The following is a 12,209-nucleotide window of genomic DNA, read 5'->3' on the forward strand; positions in this document are numbered from 1 at the left end:
CTTTATAGAGAATTCGTGCCACTGTGAGTTTTAAAACAAAACACATACTGCGATTGTCACAAGTCGTCACGTTGCCCAGAAATGCAAAGTTGCATTTCTGCTGCTATCTGGGTGACCCAGGTTCCTTTGCAGATTCTACCTTCATTTTGTTCAACTTTTTCTGCATGAGACAGTAACATTTGCACATGGCTGAGACTTGCCTGGTCTGACTCTCCTCAATTATTCGGCCAAATGAAGTCCACTTTGTTTTAAAGAAAAAGTAGAGGGAGTGGAGGACAGTGCTTTAACAGCCAGGCTTGCTTAAAACACAGTCCCCTCCCCTCCCACTTAGTTTCCCCGAAGTCAAGTGTCAACGTCCTTCTTAATTAGCCAGGGGTGTCAAACAACACAAGAGAGCTATGTGTCCTCTTTTCCTTTCCCAGGTGATCGGTCGGGCTTTGCATCAGTAAATTTTGGCTGTGCCTCTGTCTCAAAGCTGGAGTGACAGGGACCCACGGTAGGATATCTAAATTGATTTTAATGACTTTGCTAGAAGAGGTCATTTTGGGGGAAAATTTTCAGACAATCCACCCAGCCGTGAAGGACAACGCTAATGTCCTGTGTGATGCCCTGGGCACAGGAACACGTGCACGTGTGTAACATGTGGGTTCTGGGAAAATGATACGTCAAGGCGAGCTTGTCGCCGCAGTCGCAGCATACAGTGGGGGGACCCGCCAGATAGGACCGTCCCTCCTGTCTGACCCCACAAATCAGTGGCTCCTCCAGGTCTCCTCCCGGGAGTGTAAGCCCAGAAGGTGATTGTAATGGTTTTTGAGATTCTGAAAGTTTATCGGTCGTATTTCTTAAGGTAGTAGGAAGATTGCTCACATATTTGTAGAAAAAGAAAAATGTGTAATGTCTTTAATTTCATTTACTTTTTTTTTAAATTGAAGTATAGTTTACAATGTTGTGTCTCGGATCACAGGCCGTCCCAGGCTAAGGTGTTTCTAATGAATCAAATCGACTTGGTTTTGAGTGTGGGCTCGGCAACTTCTCAATGATGAGATCTTGGGAAATTTTATAAGATCTCAAATTCTCATTTACAAAATGAGGGTATTACTACCTACCTCACGGGGCTGGGTGAACATAAAGGGTAATGTGCCCCACAGCACCAGCACGGGGGCTTGGCACATAGTCGAGACTCGGAATTGGCCGGGAGACTGTTCCCTCCTCCCCGCCACGGCCTCTCCTGGAGGCAGCCTGGGGACACGTGGGGAGGAGGCGCCACCAGAAGCCTATGCAGACCGTGTCCTTTTCAGAAATGAACAGCAAAGAGCTGCAGTGTGGCTGGGGAGCCTCTGGAGAGAACGGGTTTCCTGTTTCTTCACCCGTCATCAGAATCTGCACCTGCCAGGGACGGTGCAGCTGGGTGAGGCAGCACCTGATCAGGAACCGGGTCACAAAGCAGATGAAGGAAGGGTGAGGAAAGATGTCCTTCAATACCGTGTACAATGTGTGTACCACAGTCTTGTAACTTACCATCTACCCCTCTCCCCGCGTGTCCCCAAGCCCCTGCGTTAAGTGTGGAGACCGTGGTGACTCATGGCGGTATTGCCCGTGCTCACCCCGCTGCCTGGCGCTTAACTGTAGGTGCTCAGTAGTGACTGATGACTCATTAACTGAATGAAGGACACGCCCAGCCTCCTGAGGACCCAAATTTGCATTTCCCTGCCTCTGAGAAAAAGCGGGCATTTTATAGGGCACCGAGTTCCCAGAGTTTATTTTTCTGGGGTACTGCCACATCCTCTTAGAATTCACTCCGGGTGCTCCTCTGTGACTGCAGACTCAGAGTGGACGATCCCAGGAGAAGGTCTGATGCAACAAAATGCTCTCCTCTGTGCCTTTCGGGGGGAAAATCAAGAATGGCTTTCGTCAGGAATGCTGTTGCACCAGGCCTTTAATGTGTACAGCTTGACGAGTTCTGCGACAGGCACGCATCTATGAAACCATCACCCCAGTCTGTGTTGTGAACACGTCCGTCACCTCCAAAAGTTCCCTTCCACCCGCTTGGCTTATTGTCTGTTGAGTGTCTTTTATGTGCTGGGACATTTTAAGGGTCGCTTTCATTTATCAAGTGCTGATTGTACGCCTCTCAGATACTAGACACTTTACAACACATCTTGTTGGAGCCTCAAAAGATGTTCATCTAGAAGAAAGAAAACTGAGGTTCAAAGAAGTTAAGAGAGGAAGATGGGGAAGCAGGGATGAGACAAGGAGACTCGAGACTCGGACACTCGGAGGTAGGGGGTGAGGGAGCGTCTGCTGTGTTTTCTTCAGGGAGGCTGGCGGAGATAAGCCAGTCAGGCCGAGTCCGAATCAGAGCGGAAGGACACGTGCGAGCCGTGTGTCCCAGACAAGCCTTGCCTCTACTTAAAATCTTGCTCAAAAGTTCCACTTTCATTACTTAAAAAAATATTGCTGAGTGTTTAAAAGCCTGGAGTCTCCAGGCCAATAGCAATTACTGTAATTGTTTTTAAAGGATTAATTGCTAGCGTTTTTTTGTTGTTATCTTATGTGGAGAAGAGTCCTTTTCTTTGTTCCTTTACGAACTATTCAACACTGGAAACCAGCATTTTAAGGACTACACATGCCAGGAATTCCCTGCAGGGTCCTTAGTACCTGGAGATGGTGTTAAAAAGATCATTAAGAACAGAGGGTCCCTTTATTCCCTGGAGCTCCTGGTAATTTGTGTTTAAAGACCTAGACTCTAGCAGAGTTAATATTTACAGTGAGGTAATATATTATTTACATAGACCCCAGACACCAAAACATCTATAAATTCACACACAGTTAACCTCTTTCTGCTCCTTCCTTTCTCTACTTGCTAAGTCAATTCAAGACCCCGTCTATTATTGGATATAAAGTTCTTTCAATAATTTCACCCACAAGCCCTTTAAAAGGAAAATTAAAAATGAAAAGAACTTACCAGATTCTCACTTAACACCAGGAACCTTTACAGACTTCAGAAGGGGTGGCTCTGGGTAAGGTAAACGATAAAAAAACGTGAAAGAAAAAGAAATTATTGTCATTTTGTCCTTGGCATTATATACAAACTGAAGAAGAGGAAATGGATCCCAAGGGATGAAATCTTCCTCTGGAATATAACAAACTACTCCCAAGGATTTCCAGGGAATAAAAGAGTATGCAGACGAACAGACCAATCCAAGAGGCAAATAATCCTGCTTAACAGTACGTGCGTTCATTAACACGAATTGACAAATCACATATTGCACAAGAATTCTTCAGCAAAGGTTCTCAACCGAGTCCTAAAATTCTGCACCTGCTGTGGCTTTTTCTGCACCTCCTGCAGCAGCTTGATGACTACAAGTTCAGGCCACCTGAGTGTCCAGGTGTCCGGGCATCTCAATATTTCACCCTAGGGCTTAATCCAGCTCAGGCTCCGTGATCCGCTTACCTTTCAGGGACATGAATCAGGGGAATCGCCTCACTTAATTACACAGCAATGAGGCCCTGAACGTGGGTAGTAACTGGGAAGGCCTGTTGGGATCAAAGTAGCAAACCAATTTAGAAGCTAGAGGAGTCCACACAGAAACTTGTACACAAATATTTATGGAATCATTATTTATAAGAGCCAAAAATGTTAACAATTCAAATGCCTAGCAACTGATGAATGGATAAAATATGGTATAATATCCATACAATGAAATATTATTCAGCAATAAAAATAAGTGAAGTACTGATAGATACTACAACATCGATGAACAGAAGTCACCAGTATCAGTAATGAAATGGGTTATCACTGTGGATCCTACAAACATTAAAAGAATAACAGGGAATACTAAGAACAACCTGATGCCAACAGATTCAGCAATTTAGATGAAACTGGACAAACTCCTTGAATAAACTCCTTGACTTGTGACTAGTGTCTGGACTGGGCGGGAGTTGGGCGGGCAGTCTTGTAGCGTTGAGCCCTTAACCTGTGGGATCTGCTGCTATCCCCGGGCAGAAAGTGCCAGAACTGAGTTGAATCCTAGGATACCCAGCTGGTATCTGAGAATTGAGAAGTGACTCGGTGGTGTAGAAACCCCCCAGCCCTGCCCCCTTGCATTGGAATAATCGGTGATTAGAATCTTAGTTGGTGTCAGAACCCTCAGCACACCACGCACACCCCACCATGCCCACCCCCATCACCAGCACAGCCGCACCAGCACCTCCGGGTGTCGGAGAGCCATCACTTGTCCAGAGTCATGCAATTTTCAGCATTTCCCCAAAGTGTTTTCTGATGTTAGTGGTGGTTTCTCTTCCACCATTGGTGGTGGGACGGAAACCATCAGAATTATTCTATTAATCAACACATTCTTCTGAGTCTTGTACTGAAACTATTCACCAAAACCGAAATCAGAACAAAACATTGAATTCGGCTGTGAAATACCTTTCATTGGGGGTCTGCTAGCTGATTTGTATTCTGAATGGATTCTGTTTTATTTTCTTATAGTGGAGTCATTGGTGACCGAAGAGCAGCTAAAACCCTACATATTCCATCACACCCTTTCCCTCATTTTCTCTGGCTGTATTTTTCTTTCCAATTCTTCTCCATGGGCTTTTTAGCTCCATCTCCTCCGTGGCCTCCCTTCCATCATTTGTCCTCCCACAGTTCTTTTATTGGGTCTACCTTATTTCTGAAATGTTCACTACTCAAGGATCTCACAGTTCTTAAAACCCCAAAGCATTCAGAACCTCTGGTCCTTCCCATCCCCTCCTGCTCCATCTTCACAGGAGCCAGGGGTATCTTCCTTGCAGACCTGCTTGGAGCTGACGGTAGATCTGAGCGCTCCAGACGCCTGATTAGTTTTCCTTCTACTGAACCAATCCATTTACCTAGACAATTTCTTATCTCAAGTCTCACCATCTAAGCGTGGCCAGCACTTTTAAAGTAGAAGAATTCTTGGTCAGAAATAGCCTTCGCTTTCTCTCCTAGAGACATTCGCCAGAAGATATCAATTTTTTAAAGCAAATGTAAACAACCATTTCATAAAGAAGAAAATTCCAGTTCTCACAGATTTCACCCAGCTCTGTTCCCTTCTCATTCATGCCCAGCCTGTTTGCAGGACTTGTTCAGTCCCTTTGGTTATGGGAAAATGCCAGGTCTCAAAAAGGGTAAAAGTTCCCTAAATCTTCAATAATATCTACAAAGTGTGTAATTTGATTCTACCCCTGACACATTTGATGGTTTCATGGGTTAACAGATTTATTGAGTAAAAACCTGAAATAAAAACATCCGCCCATCAGCACTGTGGATTCGGGGTCTGGGCACCCACAGTCCACCCTCTGCTTCTGGAGCACTTTACCTGCCAAGGTCTGGCCGCCCCCATCCAGCTTTTAGGCTTCAGCCTGGACGACCCGCTCCTGGAAATCTGTCCGGACCCCCCGATGAGTTCTGCGGGCCGAGGCATCCTGAATTTCTCCTCCTACCGTGGTTATCACACTGGTAACTTGTCTGTTCATTTCTCAGTGTCACCAACATGACCAAGCAAGCAGGCCTCTGTCTCTGTGGCTCACAGCTGCATCACAATGCTTAAAACAATTTTTAGCACACAGGTGGACCCAGTAAAAATGCCTGGGCTGGATGGTGAGCCGTCCAGTCCTGCTCTGCCTTCCATTCCTCTTTTTTTTTCAGATTGCATAGCTAGTGAGATCCAGTCTTGCTTCCGACCAGGGCCTCTGACTCCCTGTTTTCTGTCTTTATTATTCTCTGGTACCCTGGGTGAGGATTCCAACCTCTAGCCCTCAGCCGTCAATGAGCAGAGTTTTAAGGAGAACTTCACTCTCCTTTTTGCTGTACTGTAGACCCAGTTTCAGTCCCAAAATGCAATTATCCCACTGGCCTCCCTTCTCTGATATGTGTTCTGACCTTTGGGGACAGAGAGCAAGGAATATGCATACTTACTTTGGTTTTGATCCACGAGAAAGTGACAGTAAATTGGTTTTAAACAATTTCGGGAGCTGGATTTCTGGCTGGCTGCTGTCAGCTTGCTGGTTGTGTAACTTTATCCTTCTGTGTGTGTCCTTGGAGGAGATAACAGTGGGAACATTTTTAAAGTCTAAAAATAAAAAGCCCATAAACCAATAATGAGGATGGCCAAGCTACAGTAACTGTCATGCGATGCAGTCTTTTCCTGAATCCCAACAATTTGTTTCCAGCTCTGATGACAAAGTCGGGTTGATCTGTCCCAGCTCCTTAGCCCCAGCGCTGGTCTGAGTGGCAGGTTGCGTGCGGCCCGCCCATCAGCAGGGCCATTACAAACCACTTGCCCAGGGTCGGGTTTATCTTTGCAGTCATCTCCTTCAGGCTCGGGCGTGCCGTGTGGTTTTCTGGACAAAGACCCAAATCTTTCCCAGAGCACAAATAACCCAATCATCCGTGAAAAATTCATTTATGAAAACACAGGGAAAATACAGTAACACAGGAACTGTATTGAAATTAATTAAAAACTGGAGACACTGCCCTTCAGATGTGGTTCCGGGTTCCAGTTATCAGGGCTGCTAAGAACAACCTCTGTATTTTCTCACTGGGCCCTATCGCTAAGGATTTCTTGCATCGAAAGAACAAAGCTCTGCTATAATTAAATCAAAAGCTGATATTATGCTCCTATTGAAGTGTGAAAATTCTGGAAGAGCTGTGGTAAAATCAACAGTCATGGGCCCCTCTCTTCACTGTCAGAGGATGGTTCCCTTTGGTGGTGGCTCCAGCTTCTATGGGCCTATGCTCTGCAGAGTTTCTTGATAAGGTCTGAGAGGTCTGGCCATTTCTCAGCTCGTCACTGAACTATGGGTTAGAAAGGGGTGGGGGGAGATCAAAAAAGAAGGGGGAGGCAGAAGAGAAGGAGAGAGAGCAGCAGAATATTATTGTGCAGAGAAAGATAAAATCCCGTGTAGTCACATGGCTCTGATTCTTCTGCTAATTATCACTGGGGTCAGGGTCCATCCCTCAAAAAGAAAAGTCTAGCCTGAGCATGCACAGAAGTTCCTTTTCTCAGTGTCTCTTAGTACAAAGGAGACAAGCCAGCATTTTTGAAGGAGCATTGACAAAGGGTCCACCTGTGTGCTCCAGAAAATCTCAGTGGTATGCTAAAGGCAGATTTCCCAAAGGCAGATGTCTGATCCTGCCACGGTGAGGGTCTCACTCCCTAGGAGGCTGCAACTTCACAGACACCGGGGCTGTCCTTGCAGGATGGGTGCATCTTAATTCAGGTCACCCCAGAGCTGTATCTTCCTCGTTACTGAGGGAAGCCGCGCTCCCTGTATGCTCTGCCACTCAGATCTGGTTTTCCATGTGAGGGAGTCACCATGCAGACCCTGAAGATCCAGACAGTGAACTGGTCACCTTTTGGTGGGACCTGCCAACCCCACCTCCTGGAAGATGACTCTCCAAATCTGCAGGTCCCCCAATGTAACAATAGCTGAAATGTGTGATAATGTGTGATATTCATATAATGATATACACACATTCCCTCCTCAGACCCGGAGGCCCAGCTCAGAGGAGCGCAGTAACTATTAGCTGAGTGAATGCATGGCACTGTATTTCTCATATTGACTTACGGAACACACATGATGGATGTGCCTGTAGCCCAGGAGATGCTTAAATAAGCACGCTGGGGGAGTCACCAACTTCCCCAGGTCCTTCCAGACTGGATCATTACTTAAAAGTCTTTTATCTTTTTCATTCCCTCCTTCCATCCACCCAAAGCCTTCTGCATGGATGCATTTTGTATACAAAGAATCAAGAACAAGTATGTGACGAGATGTTCTCCTCCGAGCTCCCAGCGGCAGTGGTAGGAATTACTCAGGGGAAGTAGGGCTGAGAGCAGCCGCTGCGTGGATGGAAAGAAACACGGAGGTTGCAGGTCACAGAGCACAGGGAAGTCAGGGAGGTTGGGGACCGACTTCAGCTTCTGAACAATTTGCTCGAGGTTCGAAATTTCAGCAGATCTTTGGGAAATTGAGCAATTAGCTTCTGGAACTGTGCACACAGGAAGGCAGGGTTGCTAAGTGTCCTAGCAAATGGACAGGACAACAGAAAAGTAACCAGAAACCTATTTACTTAATGAATTGCTAGGAACACGATCCTGAGAAGCAATTTTGACCTTTGGGATTGGCAAAGATGAAAAAGAACATAGTTCATGGGGTTGCCTCTGGAAGTGATGACACAGGTGCTTGCAAACCTACTAGGGGAGGGTGCATTAACGCACGGTTTCCATGGGAACAATTAGCTAAGATGTAGCTTGGGGGAGTAGATAGACCACATGCTTAGCATACACGGGGTTCTGAGTTCAATCCCCAGTACCTTCACCTAAAAAAAAAGTGCACTTCCTTTGAATGAAAACACTATGAGGACACTCTTTGCACTTTATTTGAATTCCTTGTTTAATGTGTAAGTTTTCTAGCAGACTAACCACTCGGAAGGAGGGACCTTGTTCATCTAGATCCTTGCTGTGTTCCCAGTGCCAATAGAGATGTGCATCAGTAAACATTCAATATGTGTGTTAATGAATTAATAACTACCTCCCCAGGTAGTTGTAGCTCCAGGAAACAATCAGACAAGTGTGCAAAAATGTTGGTAAAAGTCTTTTATGTCTTTGTGGCTTCCAAAATGTCTAAAAATGAGAGTCTGGTTAAGTAAATGCAGGGATTCTATCCAACAGAATACAATGCAGCCATTCAAAATGATGCTCTTTCTTTCTTTTTTTATTTTTTAATGGAGGTGGTGGGGATTGAACCCAGAACCTCATGCATGCTAAGCACAGCACTCTACCACTGAGTTATACCCCCCCATTATTTATTAACATAGAAAGATAGTCATAATATAGAGCTAATGAGAAATGAAGCCAATTGCACACTGTGCACCAACTATTATGAAATTTTTGTAAAATAAAAAAAGCTATGTAATAGGAAACCAGGTACTTTTACTTTCCTCTTTAGGGTTCTGTATTGTCTGATTTTTAAAAAATTCTTTAAAAAATTCCTTCTATAGTGTGAAAAGCCAATAAAATCACTTGCACTTTGAAAACAATGTGGTTGTTCGTTCCCATTTGGCCTTTCTCCATATCTGGGGCAATTATGTTGCACTTGTGAAAGCAGGAAAAATGGCTTCAATTAGAGAGCACAAGAAAGTAGCACATCATTAACTGAAGGAATTAAAAAGAAGGAATTGTGGTCTACTAGACACATTCTCCCCTTTGTAGCAAACAAAAAACCTGAAAAGGCATTTTAAAAAGCCAAAGAAAGAAAAAGTATCACAGGCCATAGGTTGACTTGGTGCCCAGGGAAGACTCAGACAGCGGATCTGGAAATGATGACTCGCAAGGGGGCCTTCCCCTCTGACCTGTACATGTAATTCTGCATGACTGTGACCCAGTGTCGGCCGCCTGGATGCTGCTGACCCTCCAGCCTTCTGCAGGTCATCCTTTTTCTTTAATATCCAAACAAACTTGCTTGAGGCCCTATGCCAAGCTCTGGCTATAAAACGTTCGTGGCTTCACCAAGATTTCTGATGGCTTTCCCAGATTTGGGGGAAATGGGTACCAGCTGGATGCCCACAGTCACCTGTTGGTACAAATCCCTGCTTTTACAGAATCTGGGTGATCCGTCCATCTTGTCACTTCCTAGGGCTGCTCCCCCTTCTCCACACTGCTCTGCCCACCCCAAACAGACCTCTCCCTCACTTCCCAAAGCACCAACAGCCCTGGACTGTGATGAATGCTTAGGGCCTGAAAAGACTCTTACAGCGCTGCTCAGAAAAGGCAGACTTGTAGCCACAGCTGGCCCTCCGTATCCACTGCTTGCACATATGTGGATTCAACCAACTGCGGATGGAAGATATTAAAAAAAAAAAAAAAGATTCCAGAAAGTTCCAAAAAAGTAACTATTGACATAGTATCGACATTGTATTCACAACTATTTACATAGTGTTTACATTGTATTAGGTATTATAAGGAAACTAGAGATAATTTAAAATAAATGGGAGGATGTGTGTGGCTTATATGCAAATAAGACATCATTTTATCTTAAGGACTTGGTTATCCATGGATTTCGGTATCTGTGGGGGTCCTGGATACAGTCCCCCTTGGGCACTGAGGGCTGACTGTATAACAGACATCACAGGCCTTAAGTCCCCCACTCCCGGGCCACGGGGTCCTTCTCACTGGCTGTCTCCCGGTGTCTGCTGTCATGTTGTCCTCTCTCCCGTATCTGCTCCTCCTTTTATTCTCCAGGCCCACAAGGCCTTTTCCCTCCAGAACTGCCAGAGGACGGTGCCTGCCTTCCCCGGACTTCATTCAGCAGGGCAACCTCAATTTCCCTCCCTCCCCACCCTCCCTGCCTAGGCCCAACCATACAGACCAGGCAGAGGACTTGAGCTTCCTGACCAAAAGGCCCATGCATGTTTCCCAAGCAGATGCACCACCTTCTTTGAGTCATGCTTTTTCCCCCAGAATGTGAAAATTCTGTACTCATGTAATTTTGTAAATAATAATTTCCCCTTCTCATAAAACGTAGATATCAGATCAGTCAGAGGCACCTAACTTCATGGCCATTTGCGTCATTCCTGTGTTTCTGTATGCACAAGCTTACCCCTGCACATACACAACTCGTTTTTTAAATAAATAAAAACTGGTGTATTCTTTAAGAATCTGTCCCCATTTCTGTTGTACAAACTTTTGAGGTGGGGAAACAAAACAGGAACATATGGAGAAGGTATTTTGGGGTTTGGCACTAGCATTTCGTAAAAAAAATCTCAAAGCAGCTATGTCTCAGTGTATTTGTGGGGTGGTGTGTAGAACCATGGAACCCAAAAGTTTCCATTTAAAAAAATTATTTATTTTATTTTGGGGGGGAAGTAATTAAGTTTTTATTTATTTATCTTTAATGGAGGTACTGGGGATTGAACCCAGGACCTCCTGCATGCTAGGCATGTACTCTGCCCCTGAGCTCTACCCTCCCCCGGGAGCTTCCCTTTTGATCGAGATGCCTCCCAAGGCCCTCAGGGGCTCGTTCTGAGAGGGCTCAGCCTCTTGGTCCTTGCAGGTGGTTCCCTGCAAGTTCCCCACCCAGCTAGGCTTTTTCTCTCTGAATTCCAGTGGAGAGGACGCCCCCAGGTCGAGAAGAAACATGGGATCCTTTAAAGTGGCCCCAGGATGTAGAGTTATGATTTCTTCTCAGTTTATTCCAAGCTGTGAATAATTTAGAGTCGCATTTCAACCCCTAGACTCCATTGACTATTCAGCGAATCTCTGCTCTGCCCTCTCTTTCTGCCTTGGATTGCCCTCGAAACGTTTATTAAAGCATCTGACATTGAGTTTGTGCCTAAGCGTTCAAGAAACATGACTGAAATTACCCAAGCACATGTGTGTGCATTGACTGGAAGTAGCATAAATATTGTCTCGAAGTCATGTCCGGGAAGCATGATGGACTTCTGCTGGGTAGACACGTTCTGGATGGACGTTTACAGAGCCCACGAAGAGGCCAGATAATGGCCCCATTTAGAACAGCCATTTAGCACCATAAATACATTTCCTCAAATAAATCTGCTGATTATCCCCGCACTGACTTGACAACTCAACCAAGTGGTTTGCCTTCAATGCTGCCAAAGGCCCCGCCATGGGTCCATCCACATCAGGGACCTCTGCTGAAGAAACAGAATTAGCTGGCCCTTTTAGGAAATGATTGCACAAAATGAGAGGAGAAATGGGGGGAAAAAATCTTGCAGGAGCATGCATTTATTATCTAGCTAGTTGCCTATAGAAATCATAACTGTTGCTGCAGGAAAAATCGGCCACCATTCAAGACCCAGACGAGTGTTACTACAAATGCTTTTGAGATGACAAAAGGGAAAAAATAAAGTTTTCTTTCAGCCACACTGTGAAGATTAGGGTGGACGGTAGAAGGCTGGTTTGATAACCCTTCGGGGGTCAGTTTGTTTAAATTCCTTCAGGGCCTCCCCTTGGCTTTTAGGATAAAGCTCAAATCCCTTAGGATGGCAGAAAAGACCCTTTGTGGTTTGACTGGGTCCCTTCTGCCACCGGGAGCCTTCAGTGATCTGCTCTAACCTTGCAGAACCACCAGCAAGTGTCTCTTGTTCTCTGGAGTTTTCTCCCCTCTCCTGTCACCATCTTCCTCCACCGAGTGAAATCTCATTTGTCACGAGGAGCCCG

The 12,209-nt window shown here is 45.4% G+C and overlaps 2 long non-coding RNA genes across 2 annotated transcripts in view; one reads left to right on the plus strand and one right to left on the minus strand.

Annotated features, from left to right (window-relative positions):
• The window catches only part of LOC116285663 (uncharacterized), a 42,634-nt gene that overhangs the window by 21,396 nt on the left and 9,029 nt on the right, over window positions 1-12,209 (plus strand). The window contains exon 6 of the long non-coding RNA XR_012064526.1: window positions 423-496. This is a non-coding gene — a long non-coding RNA (uncharacterized lncRNA). The remainder of the gene's footprint in view (window positions 1-422; window positions 497-12,209) is intronic.
• Window positions 1,743-5,487, minus strand: LOC140689605 (uncharacterized). Its single transcript, XR_012064645.1, has 3 exons — window positions 5,349-5,487; window positions 2,966-3,016; window positions 1,743-1,880 (listed from the first exon to the last, which is right to left on the minus strand). It is a non-coding gene; the product is annotated as an uncharacterized lncRNA (long non-coding RNA).

Source organism: Vicugna pacos, chromosome 26, assembly GCF_048564905.1.
Source record: "Vicugna pacos chromosome 26, VicPac4, whole genome shotgun sequence".
Taxonomy (NCBI): domain Eukaryota; kingdom Metazoa; phylum Chordata; class Mammalia; order Artiodactyla; family Camelidae; genus Vicugna; species Vicugna pacos.